Source organism: Lepidochelys olivacea (assembly GCF_965140295.1).
Source record: "Lepidochelys olivacea isolate rLepOli2 genome assembly, chromosome: 11".
In the NCBI taxonomy this organism is placed as follows: domain Eukaryota; kingdom Metazoa; phylum Chordata; order Testudines; family Cheloniidae; genus Lepidochelys; species Lepidochelys olivacea.
In genome coordinates, this window is record NC_140421.1 from 3,867,651 (window position 1) to 3,894,434 (window position 26,784).

Sequence of the window (26,784 nt, forward strand, 5' to 3'; positions counted from 1 at the left end):
CTGTGGTGTAGTGTGCAGAAGCACTTTATTATGTATATTATAGGAGCACCTACTGCTGTACATCCACATAATAAGAGACAGTCTGGGGCCCAAGGACTTCACACTACAAATAGACAAAGGAAGGATTATTACCCACCCCCACCTTTCAGAGGGGAACTGAGGCACAGAGAGATTAAGTGACTTCCCCAAGGTCACATGTAAGAGCCAAGAACAGAACCCAGAACATAACCACAACAGCAGCCATCCAGGCTGATCCCTGGTGAACAAGGAGTTAACCTCAGCTCTGTGTCCCCATCACCTGACACAGGTGCTATCTGCCTCCCTAAGTTAGCAGCTTGGCAGAGCCCACCAGCAAAAATTATTCCCTGGGATAACTTGTGATCCCCAGTATGGCCTCCCTTTCAAAGTAAAACAGGGCGGGGCTATCAGTGTACCCGGGAACAAAGTATAAATATTTCTAGCAAGTGCCCTTAGTAGGAGTTTGTTTGGCAGGTGCTGTTGCCTGCTTCCTTGGCAGCAGCTAAAAGACAAAGAGGTTGTTTAAATGGGACAATTAATTAATCGATTTCCCCTTGCCTGGGCAAGCACATGCCCCCACTGGGATGCAGGGTTTATCACAGGCTAAATGGGGCACTTTTTTATGGGCTTCGCTACAGCTAAACGTCAGCCACATGCTCTCGTTGGCCTCTGTTAAATGGAACCTTCTTGGCAGGTCGTGCTGGGCCTCTCAAAGAGGCTATGTGCCATAATACAGCTCAACAGGAGAGGAAGAACACGGCGGGAAACATTCAAAGCCACTTATTTCATCTTAAACGTCTTCTCCAACCCAGCTGTCCGTTGCTGGCACGTTGATCTTAGCAGGCAAGTGTCCAGGTTAGGTAACCACCGGCGTGGCGAGAAATTCAGTGGGAAAAAGGGTGCTGATAAAGCGGTCTAAGGAGGAGATGTCCCAGATTCGGATCAGCTGGGAGTGGGAGTTTCAGACCAGGAGATAGGTTTGGTGTGGGCCAGGGGATGTCTGAGGACCGGGTGGAATACCAGGAGGTGCTGCAGGCTAGGGATTGAGATGCATCGGCCCCGCTACATTGTTTCCCGGGAGTGGATCAAACAGCGAAGAGGGAGATCAGGATTGAGGTGCCGTGGCAGGACTGGGAACGCGTGACAGGAGCAGGAGAGAGTGTCCGGAATCAGGGCCTGCGGCAGAGCTCGTCTCCAGGTAGCTTCATCAGTACAGCTGGACGGCAGCAGCTTCCTGATTGGCCATGCCACCTGATTGACTGGAGGAGTCAGAAGGCCAGTGTTTAAGTCAGCAGCAGCAGTAGCTTGCTGGGTGCTCATGCCCTGCTCCTGTGTTATCTTGTTCCTGCTGCCCTTGCGTTGCACCCAGCTTTGCCTCCATCCTGCCCCTGCCCTGAGCCCCTCCTTGCCTGCTACCCTGCTTCCTCCAGTTCCTGCCTTCTGGTTTGACCCTTAGTCCGGCTTCTGATTATCAACTCTGGCTTGACCTTCAGCTCTGGAATCCAACTCTTGATCTCCAGCTTTACCCTGGGCTCCAGCTTCCAACTATTGACTCCGGCTCTGACCCTAGTCCTTGGTTTCTGATGCCCGCTGTGACCCCAAGGCCTGACACCTGCTCCGGCTAGACCACCCTCATCCCAGAGCAACTGCAGCAAAGTCAGGGGTGAGGAGCATCTGTGCGGGGCACACTTGCATCTCAAAGGCACTTCGCTGAGCATCAGTAGCCAGCACTAACCCTCACTCACTGTGATGAGGGCCACATACAAATCCACAGAGGAGGAGGTCGGGGTCTCTACCAACCTGGGATTGCCATCTGATACTTCATGAACAGTTTTGTTGTAATGGGTCAGGATTGCTTTGACTCTGGCGGGTTGTTTCTGGTGCAACACAAAATGACCATTTCCCGCTGAAGAATAAAACTCTTCCAATTAAGCTGGAAAGCAGGTAGAGAGGAGGAACAAAAACCCTTTAACAGAGAGTCTTGGCAGAGCGCTGTTGGCTCATCCAGCAAGCCCTGGAGAACTTGGCAGAAGGAGCGGTCCTGGACTGGCTTATAGCTATTCATTTTAAGCTAACTAATTCTGACATTTCCTTCCATACGCCAAGTGCTCGAGGTTTGCCAGTGGTCCCTCTGTCCAGGGCCATAGCCTCGCTCTTTGACCAGTGCTTGACACAAACCTTGAAGGAAGAAAGCTTTTAGTTTAATTGCTCTTGAAAAACACAGTACCCAAGAGGCCAGGAGGACAAATGATGGACGTTTGTGTAGACTCCGAGATCTCATTTGGCCAGGCACTTCCACCGCCAAGGTCATGCAAGTGCTTTGAGTGAACAATAAACTGTTGCTGTCTTCTCTTAAAAGCCAGCAGAGAAACCAGGACTTAATGCGGCTACCCTGATTGCTTGAAAAGATTGGCTCCATAATTTTTTGCGGAGCCTTAAACTGTATCGTGGACTAGAGACTATTAGATAGGTGACCCCAGTCCCAGATCTCTCTTATATGGTGGTAGCTGCCAGGCATTTTTCCTACCTACGGTAAGATAAAGATAAACCACCTGTTTTCAAACCCTTAACCATGTTGCATGTGTCTCAGCCTATGAGAAGAGCAAATCTAGGCAACACATTGCAGAGCAATTCTTCAAAATCCAGGGCATCGTTCCTACCTTATGGGATGTGGGAGAAACTATCCAGGAAGTGGAAGGGTTTTGACATCAACAATGAGACTCAAAGTGATACAGTCAGGTTAGAAATTATTTTGTTCAAAAACAAATTTCCTACAGGAGGATGGCTGTGCGATAAAGATACTGAACATCATCTGAATACATTAAGGCAAACTAGAAACCTTTTTGTTTACGCCTGCCGCATCCACATGGGGGAGTTACAGCACTTTGGTGCACGCTGCTATTCACACACCCCTAGTCCGAACTGGAGCAGTGTAGACAGAACTTCTGTTGGTGAGAGAGACAAGCTTTCAAGCTTACACAAAGCTCTTCTTCGGGTGTGGGAAAGGTACTCAGTGTCACAGCTAAATACAAGACAGAACAGATTGTGTGGTGTAAGTAGTAAACACATGTTCTAAGGGACCATTCCAAGTGAAATAGCTTGTTAACACCTCTGCAGTCATAGGACCAAAAAAAAAGGGGGGGGGGTGTTAGTGGGTTAGAGATTGTATATATTCATATAGCATCCACTAATATGGGGCTCTGATCTCAGATGGGAACGTTAGATGCTATTATAGTACAAATAAAGTCTGTAGTCCAAATGAAGTAAAGTTTGTAATTTTCCAGTAGAACGTATTGCATCCGATAATGCCAATGCACTGAAGCCAACACTGTTCACAGGAAAGGGTCGGTGTCAACAAATCGCTCAGTTCAAAAAGTGATTGGGGGAAAAAAAGTTTCAGAATTGTCCAAGCTTTCTGTTTCAACATGTTCAGAAGAAAAAAATTTGTTTTTTTTTTCAGTTTGAAGTGATGGCTAGTTTTCAAGTGGCAGTTCATGTGTGATAAAAAGAAGGAAAGGTAACAATAATTTAAAAGATCAAATATTTTGAAATGACTGAAATGAAATATAAATAATGAGAAATAAATAAAATATAAATGAAAATGATCAAAATAAAAATGAACAGTTTTGCAAATATTGAAACAAAATGGTTTGATTGACTGCATCTGTTTTTATTTTATTTTATTCTTTTTGGATTCTCAGTTTGTGAAAATGTTTGCTATTTAAACTTTTTTTCCCAATTTTTTTCTCAAAAATTCTCCTGGGATGGGGAAAGCATTTCCTGCCCAACTCCATGAATAAATAAGTGTGCAAGAAACAAAGTGCAGCCTAACCAAAATACACCCGACCCATTTTGTGCCTTGAACACTGACTAACAGGTTTATAAGTGAGGAAGGAAAGAATATAGATTCCAGTTGAAGGCGCACAGGGAAGTTTTATATCAGCAGACCGTATTTGTTCTCATTGGAATATGGCCAGGTCATTGGAATTAACCAATCTACTGTTGCAACAACAAAGTGCAGTGGGTTTTTTTTTTTGTACATTAATTTAAATTGTATCATGTTCTATAAATACATCATGTAAATTATATTATCAATTATACTATATGTTGCATTGTTATATTGTGTCCTTTGTATTTTATTAATCTAATTTATTTGTCTGTCCTACTGGAACGAGAACATTGCATAACCCAGAGCAGGAGGTGCTACAGAGCATTGCCACAGAAATATGTATCATACGATGTATTCACTGCAACAGCAACACAATTATAACCAGAGCAGCCAAGCAGTGGGGTGGACACCTGTAGCTGTTTCCTTTCTTCAGATGTGGAGAAGAGCTCTGCGTAGCTAAAAAGCTTGTCTCTTTCACCGCAGGAGTTGGTCCAATCAGAGATATTACTTCACCCTCCTTGTCTGTCGGTTAATACTGACGGTTAGCACAGTCCACCGGTCAGCCATGAGATCTTTCGCTGGTCATGAGCGGTCACAGCCTGCGGTTTTACATCTCGAGCAAGAGATGACAGTGAAAGCTGAGCTGACAGGCTTGAATCATGTTAACCGGCTCCATCAGTCACTTTATGGACATAATCCAACTCCCATTGAAGTCAGTGGATAGATCCCCAGGGGTTTCAGTGGGCTATAGATGAGGTCTCAGAGAACTCGTAGGCCCAGGGCCTGCTCCCATTGGAGCAGATAGTAATACTCCCCATTCAGCGCTTTATCAGGCCTCCAGAGAAGCCCTGCCCATCAAGTCACTTGTTTGGGCCGAACATTCCAGCCCTTATGCACAAGATCCTAACATGGTGGGGCGCATGTGGACGGTACAGAGAAGGGGAGAGCTCCCTTTAGGTGCCCCAAGACCAGGCTGCAAACCTCTCCCACCAGGACGTGGGGTTAGGCCCTGGGAAGCAGGGATGTTGCTTGTGAAAAACTACAAATGATGCCTTTGAAGGTCAAAATCACTTTTAAGCGGAGGTCGGGGAGCCGGCAAGGGTTCACGGGGTGAGTTTTCAACCTGGCACCCTAGCTGGGGCCTAACCATTGTGAACTTTCCTAATGTGAACCCCCCCCCAACATTTCCGGTGCCCTTGCATGCCCTTCTGAGGGTTTCACCAAGGCACTAGCCCAGCTTGGCCATGAGAACTTTTAAGAGCATCTCCCTTCCCACCCCAACTCCCTCTGCGACACTGAAAGACTGGAGACCAGCAATACCTCTCCCATTACAAAGGGCCTGAACCACAACCCATCAAAGTCAACGGAAAGGCTCTCACTGACTTCCCTGGACTTTGAATTAGGCCCAGAAGGGAGCCCGTCCACTTTAGGGATCAGAGACAACTGGCTGGGCAGCTTCCACCTCAGTCCCAAGAGGAGACACCTAAGAGGAGATGCATTCTGAGCCTTATCTCGTGGTACCGATTCTCATCTAGCTCTGGGCTTGGGGGAACACAAGCACTGATTGGTTTCCATCCCTGCAGTTGCATGTGCTGGAGGTGATCAGCTAGTGCCTATGTATGAATCTGATTATTACTCAGTACAATGCACATAGGGATGGGTTCCCACCTCAGGGTGTTGGAAAGCCACACTTGGATCTGAATTCCATAGCTCGGGCTCATTTGTAATAACAATACATGGCAATATGCCACTGTATTAAATGAGATTTCCATCCTATTGAATAAAGGCCAAGGGCAGATGCTCCATGTTGCTCTTTTCTCTAGAATGTGGCAGGAAAGAGCTGGTGAAAACTCTCCCTAGGTTCTTATAGCCCCCATTCCAAAGTTTACTGAGGTATATGGGAAACTTCCCATTGGCTTCAACTGGCTTTGGATCAGGCCCCTGCTGCCCCGGCACTGTTGTCTACGACAAAACAACCTGATGAAGTCACAACAGCTTTAAGCCATTCATCTCAAAATGGGCCCAATTCACCATTCCCTAACACCAGTCTCACACTGATGTCGCTCCACTGTAATCCTCAGAGATATACTGGCACGAAACTGGAGTCTCAGAGTGATGAGCTGGGGCTTCTGGGAGGTCATGTTTCAGCATGAGACTGACATGGCTACTGGCCACAGTAGGTGTAACTGTAACCCACCCAGCTGTGATGTTGGCTTGGCAGTCGAAAGAGACGCATTAACATTGAGAGGTAAGGATCTGTATAGTTTCAATATTAGAGATGGATAAACATTTTAGAAAATCCTTTGCACTTATCCAGTGTCACCGAGCAGGCATGGGTTTTTCTGAGCAATCTGTTGGCTCACCATTTATTCCTGGTGACACAGTGCTTCTGATTGTGTGGATTGGCAGGCTGGGCAAAATGCAGGCAGATTTTCTGGCCGGGGGAATTTCTTGTTCTCCACACTCTTCATCCATCACCTAATTCACCTTCGCAAAACCCCTTTGACCGAGATCCCCCTGTCTGTCTGAATCCATTTGTTGTTTTTTGTTTTATACTTAGGTTGTAAACTCCTGAGACTGTCCTTTTGTTCTGTGTTTGTGCAGCATAAAAGGGTCCTGGTCCTTAACTAGGGCTCCTAGATGCTACAGTAATACAAATAATAAATAGAAGTAATAAAATTATCCCTGTTTTGCAGCTGAGGAAACTGAGGCACCGAGCGGCAAAGTTATTTGCACACAGTGACTCAGCGTCCATATTAGAACTCAGGAGTTCGGGTCAGGGTCTGTCCTTATGGTATGTGTACAGCGCCTAGCACAATGGGGTTCCAGCCTGGTATTACCAAAGTATGACTGTTTTTAGAATAATAATAATAAAGAAAGAAAGAATGATTGGCTCCAGGTCACTGTAAAGCACCTCTCTTTCTATGGACTCTGGTTCATCCCTTAAATGCGTTTTATATATGGCCTGAACTTCATTGCTAGAAGTCAAAGTCTGATGCTTTTGTGCGGCAGCCTGACCACAAAAAAAAAAAAGAAATCTTTAAAATCCAGCCTGTTTTGGGCCTGAGCTTGAGGCACAAACGTTTTGGCCACTGTGCAAAAAAGAAAAGACTCCAGAATTTCTTTCCCCCCACCCACCACACACACACACACACCCCTGCCCCGGGATTCCAAAAGGACGAAAAGTATTTCACACAATATTTGAAAATAAATATCGCTCATCCTCAGGCTGACGATTCGGAGTCCAAACTGGCTCAGGATTTATAATGGAAAGAGTGACTCAGTCTTAACGCTATGCAAGCCATGGGCCGTTATCATTCAGTAAATAACTCCCGCCCCTGGTGCTAGGCATTCCCTTGCTGCAGGGCTGGGCATTTTCTACCAACTCTACCTGGACTCAAGCTGCTGTCAATTAACCTTTTCCTATCAAAGTGACTGGGTACCCCTCTCACCAGTCCTTCCAGCAGCACGGTGGACCAGTCAGTAACACACACGAATGTTTCAGAGTGTAGTCATGTTAGTCTGTATCAGCAAAAAGAACGAGGCGTATGTGTGGCACCTTAGAGACTAACCAATTTATTTGAGCAGAAGCTTTCATGGGCTAAAACCCACTTCATCCAGAATGTGTAGATGTCTTCTTCTCCTGAAGGACTTGCTGGGGGGTGGAGGGGGCGGGTGTTGTTTTCCAATACAAAGATGCACCGAGTTTCTCAAAGATCAAGCAACTGCTGGAATAAAGATTTGGGGAATGGAAGTGATAGATTTCTTTTTTGTTTGGAAGGAATAGAAAAGCCATCCATCTCTTCCCGGCCACTCTAGAGAGGCCCATCATGTCTTGCCCACAAGCCTAATAATCTCAATCATTTTGAAAGAGAAACATCCTTCAAGGAAAGAGAAGGGGGAAGCTGGGGGTATTGAACCGCAGATCTATAAAGATAATTCATTCCACGTTTGTGCACTTTTGACTCGCTTGTTGCTTTGCCTCGTGGGAGCCGAACAATGCCAAGGTGTTATAGACTAGAAGAGCAGCTCCCTTCAGATAGAGACTTGGCAGGAGGCTGAGCAATTACCTCAGAGGCACAGTCTGCACCTGAGTACACAGCTTCCAGTGGAAACGCATGCTGCTGATCAGCTTCGTCTGCAGCTCTCAGAGCGTCGATGAGCTCACCGCAGATGGTATCGAGCCCGCATGCACAATACACACCCCAGAGCTCAGCGCAGAGAGAGAGTGGGGTGAAAATGCAGCCTGCCCTCGTCACCCGGACAAGCCGCTTGCCTCTGGCTTTGCAGATGTGGCCAGAAAGTGGCTTTGAGGTACAAAAAAAGTGTAAATTGCAGACAGCGGTGTCCCGATCCCAAGTGAAACCACGTGTACACACCCTCGCACTAGCGCGTTCGTACACACACACGCTCACACAGCCCTACGACCAAGGATTTTGATAGGTAGCTTAACTGGACAAGCATGTGGAGAGATACATACATTCTACACCTAGAGAGGGAAGGCAGGGTACTCTAGTGGCTAGGGACTTGGGCTGCGAGTCAGGAGATCTGGGGGTCTGTTCATGACTCAGTCCCCTATATTCTCCCTTCCACGTGTTTTCTGTCTTATCTCTAAGCTCTTTGGGGGCAAGAACTGTCACTTGCTATATCTTTGTACAGCCCCTAGTACACCGTAGACCCACACTGGCTGGCATCTAGGCACGACAATGATATAAATGTATAATACTCTGATTTTTTAAAAAGGCTCTGATGTCTATATGGATAAGGAGAACACTCCCACTACCGTAGTGAGGATTACAACATCTTGCTATGTGTACATGCAGCACCTAGCACAGCAGGGCCCAGATCTCAACCAGGGCCACTCGCTGCTCCCATAGTCCATATTAGTTTCTCCTCCCCACCCCATTCTCTTTGTGCATCACCCACATGCTGTTCACTCACAGAGACAGGGGCCTAGAGACACATGCAGCTGAACAGTCAACCCCCGCCCACCCCCCCACCACACACACACGGTCTACTGGCACAGACCTAGGAAGGTACACACAAATGCAAAGAAACACAGAGTTAAATAAACTTTGCAAAGAGCAGAGCAAACTGAGATCGCCAAAAGAAAGGAGGAGAAAGCAAACGGTAACTGCAAGAGAGGGAGCGAGTTTATGATGACAGTGCTTTCTTCTGCCTTCCTCTTCCCTCCCTTTCACCTTCTCCGCATTACCTCCTTCCCCTCTCTCCTGATCCCCCTTTTCTTATCACTTCTCTCCCGCCCTCTGTCTCTCCAGCTCTTCCCCTTTGTAAGTCAAAGCCCTTTATGAGAGCTGGGGGGGGGGGTTTCTCGCAGAGCTCAAACGATAGCGCACAACCTCCCCCTACAAGTCCTAAACATTGCAATACTTCTGTCATTAAGCCAGTGAATCCAGATTTAATTAGAAAAGCCCCCGAAACAATTGAGCCCTGGGCCATGAAGGAGGAGAGTGATTGGCAGTCTACTAAGAAAGGGAGGTGAGCAGAAAGGCGTGATTTTCCTCTTTTTTTACTCCTCCTGGGGGTTGCTTTGCAAAATGCATGGATGCCAGGTCAAAAGCAAATCCTATTTGTCCTAATGATTTCCCCCCGAGATAGCTTGGAAATCTTAGCCAGGCGAGAGACGCAAGCTCCTGAGATGCATCCAAGAAGCATGTGTGTATTCTGGAAGCCATGATCAGTGTTTGCAAGGCAGAGAGCTCCCTAATGAGTCTGGCCACACTGGTGTCTTGAGTAAATGGAAAGTAAATCAAATTGGCTCCACAAAAATATGTGTGTGTGCGTGCGTGTGTATATATAGTATCCCTCCTCCTCAGCTTATCTGCTGTCCAGGGTGAGCTCTGAGAGTGGAAAGGATAGGAAACCCAGGTACATAATGGATGCTGCAAATCCACAACCTCAGTGGCACCTTGTTGCAACTGGTGCGTCTAACGCCGCAAATCAACAGGAAGGCTCTGGACCGGGCCTGGAAGGGTTGCGAAACTGGCGAATCCATCCAGCTCTTTCACATCTGAATCTACCTTCCAAGGGACTTCTGGTGCTAGCGAACGGGGTTTGGATTTACAGCCCTGGAAAGTGAAGTCCTCTGGTTAGTCACCAAATACAAACACTAGAGGCAGGAGCAGTGCAAGCGTCCGCTGACGCAGGTTCCCAGGGAACATGCCTACGCCCTGATTTGGAGTGACCGCTTTCATGGATCAGAGGTGGCTGCCAAGGCTAGTGAATCTCCACTGAGGTTGCCAATAATGAGGCTTGTTCATGCTCTTCAGCCCAGACAGGATGTCTGTGATCATCTACTCTGGCCTTCTGCCTAAACCAGGTTAGAGAAATTCACCTAGGGGATTCTTGCAGTGCAGGAAATTAATCTTCCCTGCTACACAAGTGAATACTAGAGAGCTCAGTCGCTTGTGGCTTAACTGGAGCATGTCTTTAGAAAGATATTCAGGCTTGCGATAGCTGGGGAGGAGGTTTTTTGTGGTGTGGCTGTTCGCCCTCAGTAAAGTGGGTTTAAGATCACTTAGCACTCGACGCTTTCCAAGCTCTTTACAAACATTAACACATTGATCCCATAAATCCCGGCGTGACATTGATAGGGCAGTGCTATTATCCCCATTTCACAGATGGGGAAACCGAGGCATGCATGGGTAAAGTGATTTGCCCAAGGCAATACACCACATCAGTAGCAGAGCCAAGCTTGGAACTCAGGACCTGCTGGCTCCCAATGCAACTCTTGCAGACCACACTGCTTTTGTTTATCCACGGGACTTATCTGGCCCCCATTACCATAGGAGGTGAACACCTTGTGGTCTTTAATGTACGAGTCCTCACAATATCCCTGTGAGGCAGGGCAAGTTTGTTATCCCATTTTACAGATGGGAAACTGAGGCATAGAGAGACCAGGTGACTTGCCCAAGATAACACAGGAAGCCTGTATCAGAGAACTGAAGCCAGGTTCCAGGCTAAACACCTGGCCATCCTTCCTCTCCCTCATCTTCCTCCAGCAACAGGCTGCAATCCATAGGTTCATTCCCATTGCCTTGTAAATAGCCTTCAGACAACAACAGCTTCTTGTCATTGCTGGCCTGGGCTGGGATTTTGTCCAGTGATTTAGAAGTGAAAGGCTCATTAATTCATTACAGATCCCCTGAGTCATCCATTTGTCCCAAGAAGGGGTTTTGGGCAGCACAGGAAACTTGTCTATCTAAAATCTCCTACTTGGATAAATTGAAGCCACCGGAGCTGTCAGGCCAGCACTTTTTGTGAGAACTAAATAGACAATAAAAGTGAAGCCTCCTTGTTTGCTTTTCTTTCCTCCTTTTTTTTAAACAGTGTTTTGGTTTAGAAGATGTTTCCTGATGAACAGGCTCCAACTTACCATAGCTACAGCACCATCTCTGTCACAGGGCACAGTTCTCCCCCTGAGGAGAGGATGAGGCAACGACAGATGTTAGCCACGTGGCTTAATGGTAATATGGTGATACGGTGGTATAATAACCTAGAGAGAATAGAATGGGGACTCTCCAGCCCAGCCACTGGGCTTCTCAGCCAACTCCTTGCTTCAGGAGGCTGACAGACTCGAGCAATTTCATAGTCATGCGAGTTAACCTTTGTCTCCCTGCATAGACCCCCTGATCTGAAGCCCCAGGTCTTTCCCCAGGCCACTCCCCTGTCCCTCTGTGAACCAGACAGGTGGCATGCCTTGTTACACTACCCAAACTAGCAATCCCTGATCACGGACCAAATTCTGCCATCATTTTCACCAATGTAACCTCCTGACTGAGCTGGAGATGAAAAACCAGGGTCCTCAACTCTTAAAGCAAGCACATGCTTGTCGAACACTACAGCTTTCCTCCTCCTATGAATCTTGGGCAGACTCTTCACCTTGGACTTTTTAGGTGTCACGCCCACCCTTTGTACAGGTATATCGTTCTGTGAAAAAGCAAGGATGGCAGTGAAGTAGAACTGGGTGAGAAATTGGTTTCCCATCCCATGAAGATGCTCAAGAGATCGAAAAATGTCCCCATCCTGATGAAAAGTTGAAATCTTGAATTTTTTTTTTTTTTTTTTGCTTACAGAAAAGCCAAACAGTCAGTTTGGGTCAGCTGACACATTTTGTTTCAATAATTTAAGCCATTTTCCGTTTCGATTTTGACCATGGTTGTTTGGGTTTTTTTAATTAGCATATCATTAGCGTAAATGTTGAAACAAAAGGCGCTGTCAGCCAGGAATTTTTGAAAATGTCAAAATGTTTCATTTCGATTTGGGCCAAGTGGAAACCTATACCAGCTAGTTTAAATTTCAAAATGAAAAGACAGTTTGAACGAGAAAGCTGATTATTTTTCACACTGACAAGTTCAAAATCGTTTGACCCTTTTTATTTTAGTTGAAAAATCAGTGGAAAGTGACCCTGGTCTGAAGGAAAGTTTTGGCTCCAATGAATTGGCCAGAAAAAATGGTTTGTCATAAAATTCCCAACCCGCTCTACAGTCAACATAACTTGAGGAAAAAAAACAGCCTCTTTCTTCTTCCCAATGTCACTGAACTCACTTTTCACCCTGTGTCTCCCCCCCCCCCACCCCGGACACGCCACTCCTTCCACATTCAAGCGCCACCCTCCAAGACATTGCTCTCTGGGATGCCTCTGAGCTAGATGTTAAATCAAAACCGAAACAATGCTTGTTTCATGTTTTTTCCCACGGGGCTGCCTTTTGCGATGGGCACTCTGCAAAGGAAAATCATCACCATCACTAATACAATCACTCAGCGGGGTCACGTCAAAATGCGAGTAAATGAGCAACCGCAGCCTTTTCAACACGCCTTCCTGTGCTAACAGATGTTTGAAAAGGACGATACCTCTTAATAGGCTGCAAAAAGGCACGAGCAGAGTAGACACACAGATATTTGGGGACTCAGGCGTGACTGAAGAGAACTGCCCTCAGGCCCCCGCCAGCACGGTGTGAGGGGGTTCTCTCCTAATGGAGGTGCGGTCTTTCAAACGAAATCCAAACCGCTTGTGACCATTATCTCAGAGCTCCTGGCCAAATTCCAACGAATTCTGCCTCCCCGACTTCCCTCTACCGTGTCAGCTGGAAATGCTTTTCTTCTTCAGAACTGCTGGGCGCTGTTATATAACCATCCTGTTTCACTCCAGAGGAAGGTGCATTTCCGTTCTGAGTGTCTCCTACACTCACTACGACATAGATTTGTGTCAAATGTACATGGAATTGAGATACTAAGCTGAATGGCATCCGATGAAGTGAGCTGTAGCTCACGAAAGCTTCTGCTCAAACAAACGTGTTAGTCTCTAAGGTGCCACAAGTCCTCCTGTTCTTTTTGCGGATACAGACGAACACGGCTGCTACTCTGAAACCTATAAAGAAATTGTATCACATTCCTTTGTCTACTCACCTAAGGTAGATGACCGCATTATTCCGGTACCTGAGCACTTCACAATCTCTTTAATGCATTTATGCGCGCAACACGCAGTGAAGTAGGAATCACTATGATTGTTCCATTTTATGAATAGGGAACTAAGGCACAGAGAGACCAAGTTACCTACTCAAGTGCAGAAAGGACGACTGTGGCACAGCAGGGAAGTGAAGCTATGTCTCCAGAGTCAAAACCTGGCACTCTAACCACTGAATCCTCCTTCCTCTAGGTTAATGGAATCAGGATACCAGGGGTTAGAAGAGACTTTCTTTCTAACGGGTCCCGATAATCTGTGCTGGGACCAGTGCTGTTCAACATATTCATAAATGGGCTGGAAAAAAGGAGTCAACAGTGAAGTGGCAGAGTTTGCAGGCAATACAAAAATCACTCAAGATAGTTAAGTCCAAAGCCGATTGCGAGGAGTTACAGGAGTGGGAGACTGGGCAAGCGACCGGCCGATGAAATTCAATGTTGATAAATTCAGAGTAACGCACATTGGAAAACATAATCCCAACTATACAAATCCCAAAATGAGAGGTTTAAATTAGCTGTTGCCACTCAACGTAACATCAGGACCGCCATATTGGGTCAGACCAGTGGTCCATCTAGCCCAGTGTTCTGTCTTCCAGCAGAGGCCACTGTCAGATGCTTCCATGAGAATGAACTGAACAGGGCAATTATCAAATGATCCATTCCCTGTTGGTTAGTCCCAGCATCTGGTAGTCCAAGATTTACGGACACCCAGAGCATGGGGTGGCATCCCTGACCATTTTGGCTAATACCCATCGATGGACCTGTCCTCCCTCAACTTATCTAATTATTTTTAGAACCCAGAAAGAAACCCAAGAAAGAGGTCTGGGAGTCATTGTGGATAGTTCTCTGAAAACATCTCCTCAATATGCAGGGGAAGTCAAAAGAGCTAACAGAATGTTAGGAGCCATTGATTAGGAGAGGGATAGATAATAAAATAGAAAATATCATTATGCCACTAGCTTAAAAGTACCGTTGGTCTGATCTGCTATGGCCATTCCTTTTCATAGATTAGATAGAGATGAACAGTTTATATGGAGCTCTGGAGTCCTTCGGGACGTTAAGGTGCTATAGGTATGGATGATGAGAGGCAGTGTGGCCTAGTGGGTTCAGAACTTGACTGGGGAACAGGAGGGTTTTAATCCCTGCCTTGTCGCTGGCTTGCTGCATGACGCTGGATAAGTCACTTCATTGTTCCATGCCTCAGTTTCCTCATCTATCCAGGTAAAGTGGGTATAATGACATTGCCCTCCATTGTAAAGTTGTGTGAGACCTACTGATGAAAAGTACTATCTTCTAGGTAGGTATTACGAGATTGATGGCAATCGTTATTACAATGCCAGAGTTAGGAATCATTTCACCAAGTCAGAAGAAAAGAAATATGGAGAAAGGATGATTCCTTATTCCTGATGGGATATACACTCACAATATACACAATACACACTCACAAAGTCTTGTTAATTTAGTAAAATAGTACTTTGTGTCAGAAAGGATAAGGTGGTGCCAGCATTTCCACTACGTTCCTTCATTTGCAGAGGTTTGTAACTCAGCCATTAAAAAAACACACACACACACACTTTGGAAGACGTTTTGGCCAATGGCATCCCAGCCCAGGAGTGAGGTTGTTGGTTTTGTTTTCCATTTGCATTTAGATTTGACATTTAATTTTTTTTTAAGAACATGACATCGTACAAACACAAGAATTCCAAAACGACAATGGAAAAGCATTTATGTTGGCTACAGGACTGCTTAGCAGGGGGATCGGATAATGACACACTGAAGAGTGGCCAAGAAGGCAGAGCCGTCATTCAGGGAGGTCCATGGGGGTAGAATTCAGAGAAACGGGGTGACACGGTTCAAAGGAAAATTAAGCCTGAGGAAAACTTTCCTAAGGGTGAGAGCTACAAGGCAGTGGAACAGTCTCCAAGGAGAAGTAATGGAAACCCCCCACTTGAGTCAGTGAAGACGGGACAGGCCAAAGCGCTGAAGGATGTCACATCAAGAACAATCCCACGCTCGCTAGCCGGGAAATGGATTAGATGACCTAATAGGTCTTTTCCATCTCTTGTTTTGGTGAGTCAGTTGAAAGTGTAGGGGGAATTTTAAGTAAGCAGAATAATTATCCAATTGATTGTGCTAGGACACCCTTATTCTTATGAGAGGTGCCGCTGAGTCAAGCCATGGTGCTTTGTCAGTTGCCATGCGTGGCTGCTGCTGGTGTTATAACTTCGGTCCCTAACATCTTCGATCCACCACTTTTACCCAGCACAACATCAAAGTGGAAAACAATACAAAAGATATCCTCAGCTTGGGCATGATGGTTTTGTGAATCCTTTTGCACTCTGGCTTACTGGGCGAAGACGGCCATTCATGTGATGTCATACAGAATTCAACAGCTTGGAAGGAAGCGGTTCCTGCATTAAAATTTAAACTTTGCAATTTTAATGATGGTGGCAGGTAATATTTTCAAAAGTGACTTAGGAGCCGAGGTCTTACTGAAAGGCAATGGGACTCCGGCCCATGAGGGTCCAAGTCTCCTTTAAAAAGTGAGGCTTAGAGCTTGTCTGCACGTGGAGTTATTCCTGATTAACTCTCCCTGATTAATTCCACGTGTAGACACTTTTATTCTGTCTGCAATAATCCACTTCAGTTAAACTAAACAGAAACAAGCCTCTCTTACACAAGTGTCTACACGTGGAATTAATCAGGGATCATTCTACATGTGGAATTAATCAGGGACGGTTAATCAGGGAAATCTCATTGTGTAGACAAGCCCTAATGCTCCTAACTCACTTAGGTACTGTTGAAATGTTTGCCCCATAGCAATTCTGTTATTTAAGTGCAGCTTTTCTGTTAAACTTCCACCCTGTAGTGCTGAAAACTGATGGGAACAATGGACTAGCCCCCATTCTAGGCAGATATATTCGGGCCATTATTAATCCTGGCAGCAAATAAAGCGGAACCAAAGTTTTCCAGATACTGGGACATTTCCTGTTACAACTTTTGTTTATTACAATCACGTCTAGAGGAGCCCACAAGATCAAGGAACTAGGTGCTGTACAATTACACAGTAAGTGACCGTGCCTAGCCCCAAAGAGCTTTCAATCAATATAGACAAGCTAGGCAAAGAAAGGATTGCTACCTTCATTTTATAGATTCATCAATTCTCAGGCCAGAAAGAACCACTGTGATCATCTCGTCTGACCTCCTGTGTAGCACAGTTGAGGAACTAATACCTAGAGAGATTTGTGTGGAGGGCAAAAAAGCCCAAGCAGTGGGGAGACACAGAGGTAGGAGTTGTGTGCCCACAAAGAGGGACCAGGTCCTGGTGCATGGAGACTCACAACATTTGCTCTGAAATCCAAGCCCGCTGGCGTGCACTTGAAGAGCATCTGTAGGTCTGCTGCAAATCTCCCAGCAACAAAGATATAAATAAAAACCTTTGCAGCTCAGGGCTCCAGCCCCACTGCTGATGATTTGTGTTGCCCTTTTCTACTGGGGGACTTACTTCCATGTCATGTTACTTATATCTACATGGAAAGTTTGGTTTTTGCTGTGTATCTTGATTTTTTTCTTGGCAAGGAAGTAGGAAAAGCTCTACCAAGTTAATGATTAATTCAAGAAATCACATCCTCACAATATTGAACAAATAAATATAAAGCTAATATAAATAGGAAAACACTTTTGGAATTTGTCAGTCCGTGGTCTTATTATCTCAAGCTCTCAAGCCAAAATTGCAGGCTATGGTTTGCAGATGCTCTTGTAGCAGGACCACTCCAAGGGGTTGTTCTGTGAGAAATTGTTGTTCTGATAAATAACCCTCCCCCTTCCCCTTCCTCTTTAAAATTAGCTTGGAAAATGCTCAGGAGGCCAGTGGTAAATGCTCATCCCAAATGTTTATAGGTATTTCGAGGGTGGGCGAAAGTGGCCTCAGTTTATGTTCACAAAACGTCTGCGCGCCTGGAGCAATTTTGGAAATTCTTCACTGCATTTGGCCTGAAATATTTCTTTGCTCAGAAAGAAATCTGAAAAGCCATTTCTGAAAATTGCGGTACAAGAAAGGGAAGGAGACAGGACAGAGACAAACCTTTTTGTTCTGTGTTTGTACAGTGCCCAGCACAGTGGGGTACCGGGCCATGACTGGGGCTCCAAGTTGCTACAATAATGCTACTACAAAAAATACATAAGACAGAAAAAAGGGGTGTGCAGAAGGGGATAATGTTATCCCATTTTATAGCTGAGTAACTGAGTCAGGGAGAAATTACATATCTTGCCTGGGATCACATAAATCGGTGTCAGACAAAGCATCTGATTCCTGATGCCCGCCTGTAATCAACTAGATCATGAGCAAGTCACTGACCTTCTCTGAGCCTCTGTTTCTCCAGCTGTGAAATGAAAGCAATGATATTCAGCTGCCTCTTGAGACTATCATGAAAGCTACCTAAGGCCCTGACTGTGTGGGTGGATCTGCATAGGATCCACCCCCACAGGATTGGAGGCCTCAATGTTTGCACAGCGCTACGTAGGTGCGAGTTCCCATTGCAGCCAGTCTCAAAGATAGTGAAGAGCTCAGGACCCTTTAATTGCAAAGCTAGTGAAGAGCTCAGGACCTTTTAATTGCAGCACTGTGGTCTGTCTTTTGTTACCATGTGGGACAAAGGAAAGGAGCGGTCGGGGAGGTTGTTTTTGCTGCAGAATTCACAAGTGGGATTTTTGGTGCCAAAATGTGTGTTTTGCATTATCGTGAAACATCCCTGCAAAATCATTTTCAGTCTCTCACAATTTCTCATTTAAAAAAAAAAAAAGATCAGAAGACTACTGGCTGTTCACTATCGCACAAACCTGGCTGGTGGGCAGTTTCACACAAACTTCTCCGCACGATTTTTCACCGGCTGTCACCTGGCTCTGGTGGCAAGGGGTTGGTAACAAGGATCAAGGAGTCACTCACGGCTGAGTCATTTCAGTGTCTTATCTGAAATGAGTTTGATGGGTCTCAGCCCAGTTTCTAGCGGACGAAATGTCAGAGTCACAACACTCCCACCCCACCCCACGCCATCGCACAATGCGCCAGTTGCTGGAACACGGCAGAGGGGCCAAAGTGGCAACTACGTTGGGAGCTCAGTTGGCCAAAGTGGCAACTGAGTTCAAAACTGTTTCAAAATTTGGCAGCACTCAGCTAATGTCCAGCTCTTCCCTGCTGCCTCAGTGTAACACCGACAGATCCCAGTTGTCATCGAACCTGAGACCTCTGAAACTAAATGCAGGAGCCTCTACTGCGTGAGCTAAAAGCCACGTGGCCCTTAGCTGAGGCTGTAGCAGACTCAATCTCTCTCTAAGTGATCTCGATACCACTAGCTGGGACAGAACACCACACCCAGGAGGTGGGTGGGTTACATCAGCATTGCTGAGCTCTATCCAGAGGCAGAAACACCTAAGTATCATAGGAAACTGTGTTCTCCGCAGTATCCCCAGCCCAGTCAGAAGCAGGAAATGTGGGAAGCTCCTGAGATGTTCCCAGTCTTGCAGAAGTATTGACAAGCACCCAACATTGGAAAGCTTCTCCTAAACCAAAAGAGATGGTCCGAACGCAGACCCTGGATCCGCCCACCCCTTCATTGTGAGGAATCTCGTATCCAGAACTGAATGTCATGCTCGGCCCCTCCCTTTATAATGGCAAAGACGGTCCATTCCTTGACTGATGAGTCCAGGCCAGGACTGAGGGTGACCCTGTGTAGTGATGTAGCCAGCACAGACCAGGAGGCAGACAGCCAGAGCGAACCATAGGCTTTGTCTGTGTCTGGCAGCCTCAACAAAAAAATCCCCTTTACATTTGTTACAGTTGAGTCCTGTCTCTTTACCATGAGGGATTCAACAGCTGCTAGGCCCTGTTTCTATTATGGCTTGAACCTAAATACCCCCAAGTCCTGGAAAAGTTCCAGTGAAAATCCTGATCCAAACACTGTGGCCCTAGCCCATCTCCGCTAACTGAACCTGACCTCTTAGGAAGAGTTAGGAACCTGAACTCACTTAATCGGATGAAGTGAGCTGTAGCTCACGAAAGCTTATGCTCAAATAAATTTGTTAGTCTCTAAGAAGCCACAAGTCCTCCTTTTCTTTTTACGGATACAGACTAACATGGCTGCTACTCTGAAACCTGAACTCTTAGGGTAGATCTACACTGCACACTAAGCCTGGGCCCTGAGTCAGGTTTGAGCCCAAGCCCCGATTCCATCCACACATAAATCAGCCTGACTTAGGTCAGCAAGCACTCAGGGCCTAGGACCCTGACGGGGGGTATGGTCAGAGCCTGAATCCTGCTGGGACTTGGACCCTGTCATTTTGCAGTGTGGACTTAGGTCAAGCCACAGAACTGAATCAGAAGGTCTGCAAAGTGTGAGACCGAGGTCCAGCAACTATAAACCCAGGATTACAATGCAGTGTGGATTCTCAAGTGCAAGCTTGGAAACACTGAGTCCACAAGCCCAGGTCCCGCAGATCTGGGCTTAATGTGCAGTGTAGATGTACCCTTAGAGGTTCCCCCGTCACCAGTTCTTTCCTGCTCCAATTATTTCTCCACAACCCTCTGCCATAATCATTCCAGCTGTTTTCAGAGGTTGGGCCATTGGGGGTTTGCCAACCATCTGATAATCAATTTACCATTTCCAAGCTTGGCTGACTTTGATATGGAAGATTTGGGGTGGGGTCGGGGGGGGCTAAGCTGCAGCCGTCATATTTCTGAGGGGACGTTACGCTTAGGAAACTTTTGCATTGTACTTCAGTGGATTAGTTGTTCTGCTTCCTATAAAAACTTATGTCTGCCAGCTAAACTCTTTCGGATTAGAATTAAAATGAAGAGTTTGCAGATCCCATTACAGCAAAAAGAACTTCTCCAGTAGGGCTTCTTTGTTTGGGATGGAGGCCAAAGTTATAAATATGAAGGGCCTGATTTTCAGCTCCCAGCCTCAACTGGTGTGGATAAAAAAGTGCCCGGGCGTCGACAGTCACACTCTCGGCGCCTGCCCTCACAGAATGCTAATGCCAGTACATGCGCAAGTATTAGAATTTGCACCTTTAATCCACAGTTGTTTTCGTGGAGGCAAACTCTAGCATTTGCAATGCAGAGGTTAGGATTTTCAAAGTGCACACGCAGTTGTTTGCACCTGAGAAGCGTAGCCATGTATATAGGCGTGTGTAATATTAGGCCTTCAAAAGCAGGGACCACTTAGAGTATGTGTACACGGCAGCTGCAAGCGAGCCCCCCAGCCAAAGTAGAGCTAGCATACTAGAGACAAGAGCGTGGATATTGTGGCAAGGGCTGCAGCTCAGGTTCTCAAGCCCGTTCGACTCTCTGCTATTTTCAGTGCACTAGCTGACATCCCGCTAGCGAAGTTTGTCTATCTGGGGTGGGCGCTTGCTCCCAGCTCCAATGTAGACGTACCCATCGAGATCTGCTGGAAAACTTAGCCTGTGAATGACCTTTTCCTTCACAATCTCCACACACTTTACTATTATTAATTACATCTCACAAACGTACCCTGTGAGATATTATTCTTCCTGTTTCACAGATGAGAAACTCAGGGACGGCGAAGTCAGCATTTTATCTAAGTTCACACACTGAGTCAGAGCTGGAGGTAAAACCCAAGACTCCTGACTTCCAGGCCCCACCTCTGACAAAGGACAACAATACTTACCGTATTATCCGCCACTTTCTGCCCTTGAATTCCTACATGCAAATCCCCTGGGTTTCAAGGAGACTTGTGTCCACGGATGGTATCTGAGGGCAAAGACTGGCCTCTCTGTATCTTAATTCTTTGCTTGAAGTTAGTCATAGGGTAACCCACACACCTTCTGGGTGTGGTGTTCTGTACCATCTAGTGACACTGAGACCACTTAGAGAGAGAGATCAAATGACTCTGCTCTACAGCCTTAGCTAATAGACAGTTGGCTTTTAGCTCATGCAGTAGAGGCTTATGCTTTAAGCTCCAGGTTCAACAATGACGACCAGGGTCTGTCGGCATTATCATAGAAGATTAGGGTTAGAAGAGACCTCAAGAGGTCATCTAGTCCAACCCCCTGCCCAAAGCAGGACCAACCCCAACTAAATCATCCCAGCCCAGACTTTGTCAAGCCGGGCCTTAAAAACCTCTCAGGATGGAGATTCCACCACCTCCCTAGGGAACCTATTCCAGTGCGTCACCACCCTCCTAGTGAAATAGTTTTTCCTAATATCCAACCTAGACCTCCCTCACTGCAACTTGGGACCATTGCTCCTTGTTCTGTCATCTGCCACCACTGAGAAGAACCAAGCTCCATCCTTTTTGGAACCCCCCTTCAGGTAGTTGAAGGTGGCTATCAAATCCCCCAAAGATGCAAACCCTTTTGGCAAAAGGCAACAGATGATGCAGAGCCACATCTCTGCCTACTGCTCTAAAGGCTTCTCCTGGCTCACAGACATCACTTCATAGCCATCCAGGCTCAGCTGCAGGTAGCCCACTTCCCTCCAGTTCCATGTCTCTGTCTCTGGCAGGGAATGGGGGAGCAATGAGACTGCAGAATCTGAGCAATGAGACTGTGGAGGAGACCTGGAGATGAGGATCAGCAGCACATTGATGACACTTAACGGGCCAAAAGCTCTCACCGTCTTCCCTAGTTGGTTGCTAGATGAGGTCACGTCAGTGATTGCTCTGTCCTTGAGGTGCTTGCAAGAGCTCCGCTGTATTCTATGTATAAATAACAGCAAGAGCTTCACAGCACTGCCTCCCCTCCAGAATCTCTCTCTGGGAAGCTCAGCCCTTAAAGGCACTGTCCCTGGTACCACAGCAGAGCGTGAATTACACCAGGAGAGGAACAGAGATCGTTTTCCATGATAAAGCCCGGTGCAAGCAGGACATCAGAAGGAACAAGCCAATTACTTTGCTGCATTAGATGGACTCAGGACTGCCCCTTGGCCCAGGTAGCAAAGTGCTTCAAAGATGTCAAAATTCTCTGCAAATGCAGGATTGGATCCAATGCAAAACGGGACCGGACTAAGTCTAAACACTCTACAAGATCTGACAGGGTCAATTGTCCTGGTTGGGACTCAGGCCCCATAAAATACCTTCATCTGAAAGTCCTGGCCTTCAGCGTACACTTTGCTCTCAGCTCCCCCCGGCTTGGTTTCCCTCTGTGTGTTTGTGTCCTAAGAAATGGAGCTCAGGAATGCAGGCAAGACACAGTCATGTAACCGGGACCAATGTTTGGGATGGGTGGCATTTGGCAAACATCCTTGGAGCTCACACAGTGGGGAGGAAAGCCTTGATGCAGCCCTGAGCTGAGAGCTTTCCCAGGTGTGCTCCTCTGGATGGGGAGTTCACCTGGCCATCGCCTAAGGATCCAGCTGACGTGAGAGCCAACATTAACGAGAAGAGCATGCGGGCTGCCGGCTGGGTCAGGAACCGTTCCCATGGCCACAAGACGTTTATGGGACAAGCAAGAGACGCACGTTTGTTGCAAACATCTGCGAACAGGAAATAAGACGAAGGAGGAGCAAAGTGGTTTTGGCTGTGAATGTAGAGGAAGCAGCCCCTCCAAGGAAAATTATATGTATCAGGGTTGGGTGGTGTGAACAGGTAGGATTGTACCTTGTCCTCAAGGGAGGGGGGAAGGAAGAGCCAGGGAGAAGACTCTGACAGACCAATGCTTCAGGTATTTATGCTTTAATATTCTTTGCCTTTCCCTGGGACTGCCTGGGGTATTCACTACATTTTCCCCACATTAACAAATTAATCCTCTCAGAATCCCTGCACAGCACAGGTATTATGGCCCCCAGTTCACTGATGGGGAAACTGAGGCACAGAGCATGCTGCAGTGACTTCCCAAAGACATCAAGCAAGTCAGCAGCAGAGCTAGGAATAGAACCCTGGATCTTGGGCCGACTGTGCATTAAGTACTAGGCAAAACTTTCCCTCCATTGTGTCACAAGTGACAGGCAAAGTTCTCCTCTCTTAAGTGTATGGCAAATGACTCCTGGAGTCTCTGTCCTCATGTACCTGGTGTGTCCTAACTGATTAGGAGCTTCTGGAATGAATTACACAGATGCAGTAGATAGTTTTAGAGGAAGAATCCATAGACCAGGTGTTTAATCCTGCAGCTCACAGAACACGGCATAGAGCTTCTCCATTTGTAGCTAACTGCACTCTCTCGCCAAAACAGAAACCTGAAAAAGGAATCACTTGACCCGATTGCTATCCGCGGTACTCTAAAAGACCAACATGGATCATGGAATGAGTTCTCCATAAACACTACATCCCTCCTTTTCTCCAAAATCTTTAATTTAACAACGGTTATTAAATTCACCACTCTGAAATACTTCCACCTTATGAGTAAAATACAAGTATAAAATAAATGAAGCAATGTCAAAAGTTTGATTTTTGATCAATACAGCCTCAAAACCACCTGCTCTTATATGTTAGTCCTTCAAATGCACTGGAAGTTGATGGCTACCTCCTTTAGGGTAATGGGGACTTTCCACCTCTGGATCACAGGGGGTTGACTCATTCACTTGCCTTGGAGAGACTAGAGGGGGTTCAGTCTCTCTGTAAGGTTGTCATCGGAGTGGGAACATAATGAGTGCCACAGTGTCCCTAACCTCTGTTTGCTAGATGCTGGGAATGGGAGACAGGGGATGGATCACTTGATGATTCCCTATTCTGTTCATTCCCCCTGGGTCCCCTGGCATTGGCCACTGTTGGAAGACAGGACACTGGGCTAGATGGACCTTTGGTCTGACCCAGTATGGCCGTTCTTACGTTCTTATGAAGAAGTTTGGTGTGAGATGCAGTTTCATGTGACTTTATGGAATCCTCTCTGAGCAGTGACCATTCTGCCTTTGACCACTGTGACCTAGTAAGGCTTAAGATAAAAGAGAGTAGAGAGTTTGTTGCAAGGCTGAAAGTTTCTGACTAGAACTATGTCTCCCACACTGAAAGATGTGGGTTTGCCATTCAGCATATCTTTTCATGCCAAGCTTTGCTTTGTTGTCATGTTGACGTAAAGGTTCATCCACTCAACAACCTGTGGCAATTTTGTCCAGAGTTGTCTGCCGAACATGACAATTCCAGCTGCCGTGTTAGTTGAACAGTGGGGAGTGGTTCAATAACTGCAGAGGAAACAGAATAACTCCTGTTTCGTGTCCAATCCATCTGGTGTAGCAATTCGCAGTGCTTTCTTGAGTGTTCCCATAAACCTCTCAACTTCTCCATTGGCTTGTGGCCAGTGTGGAGTAAGTTTACCATGTTTGAAACCAAGATACTCTGCAAATTGAGTGAATTGCGAGCCTTGAAAGGGGGGACGTTGTCTGTTTTAATAACAGCGGGTATGCCATAGGCTGACAAAATCTTGTCTTGTTTGGGTATAACAGTGCTGGCAGAAGTAATGCTGACCATTTCAACCTCTGGGTAATGAGAATAGTTGTCTATAACAACCAGTAAATGTTTTCCGTTAGTGAGATCACAAAAATCCACGTTAACTTCCATCTATGGGGACATGGGCCGAGGAGATACATGCAATGGAGGAGTGTGCTTTTCCAGAAATGCTGCCTGGCATAGTCTGTGGGACTAACTGCAAGTTTCACTAAGGTTATCAATCCCAGGGGACCATACTTTTTCTCTTAGCAAGGATTTTGGGGTTTTTTATCAGTCCTTGGTGACCTTCATAAGCCAAATCAAGCATGTGATCCCACAACAAACACAGAATAACAAGTCCTATATCTTGGAGTAGGAGCTTATCATCTGTGATGGTAGGTTCACCTTTAACATGCGCAAGTGATCGTACGACAGCTTGTGTTTCGGAGGTCAAATGTTGTAGGCTGTGCAGAAGTTCTTTCCATTGACCACTTCGAATGGCTTTGATGCCCATTTGGAGACTCTCTTGCTGTTCTGATGTGTTGTAATGAGATAGCTGTAGGAATGGTGTGTGAGAGGAGGAAGTGGTGTAATTGTTAGCTGTTTCAGGAATAGCATGCCTGGAGAAGTAGTCCTCAGTAGTAGCAGTCATCCTTTTTGGGCCAATAGATAACTTTGTAGTCATAACCTGGTAGTTTGAGCATCTACCGCTCAATGCGAGGTGGTGGGCCAAAAGAGAAATAATAGAATCATAGAATCATAGAATATCAGAGTTGGAAGGGACCTCTGGAGGTCATCTAGACCAATCCCCAACTAAATCATCCCAGCCAGGGCTTTGTCAAGCCTGACCTTAAAAACTTCTAAGGAAGGGGATTCCACCACCTCCCTAGGTAACGCATTCCAGTGTTTCACCACCCTCCTAGTGAAAAAGTTTTTCCTAATATCCAACCTAAACCTCCCCCACTGCAACTTGAGACCATTACTCCTTGTCCTGTCATCTGCTATCACTGAGAATAGTCTAGATCTATCCTCTTTGGATCCACCTTTCAGGTAGTTAGAAGCAGCTATCAAATCCCCCCTCATTCTTCTCTTCCGTAGACTAAACAATCCCAGTTCCCTCAGCCTCTCCTCATAAGTCATGTGTTCCAGACCCCTAATCATTTTTGTTGCCCTTCGCTGGACTCTGTCCTATTTCTCTACATCCTTCTTGTAGTGTCGGGCCCAAAACTGGACACAGTACTCCAGATGAGGCCTCACCAATGTCGAATAGAGGGGAACGATCATGTCCCTCGATCTGCTGGCAATGCCCCTACTTATACACCCCAAAATGCCATTGGCCTTCTTGGCAACAAGGGCACACTGTTGACTTATATCCAGCTTCTCATCCACTGTCACCCCTAGTCTAGTTTGCGTATAACAGTGCTGGCAGAAGTAATGCTGACCATTTCAACTTCTGGGTAATGAGAATAGTTGTCTATAACAACCAGTAAATGTTTTCCGTTAGTGAGATCACAAAAATCCACGTTAACTTCCATCCATGGGGACATGGGCCGAGGAGATTGTGGATCATAGGTGCAAGAGGTTTGTGATCAGTTAGAATCATGAAATGACATCCCTAAATGCACAAGTGCAAATAGGAACATCCCCATGGTACAGCAAGAGCTTCTCTTTCTGTCTGAGAGTATTGTCGTTCAATAGGCTTGCTTAAGCAATGATGTAAATCTGACCACGCTGGGTAATCTGTGGAGGACTGCTCCAAATCCATTACTAAAAGTTCAGTTCTCTTACTGGAATCAAAATGTGACATGCCTACATCACTGGGAACGGATTTCTTTAGCTCCTCAAGTGCATTTTGAAGTTCACCTAACCAAATCCATATTTGGTCTTTCCTGGTTAGACCTCTCAGAGGCTCTGTGATAATAGCTAACCTCGGAATGAATCTGCCATGATAATTTGCAAGCCCTAGCAGGCCGTGAATTTCAGTGGGGTTCATGGACACAGTGACATTCTTTCTTT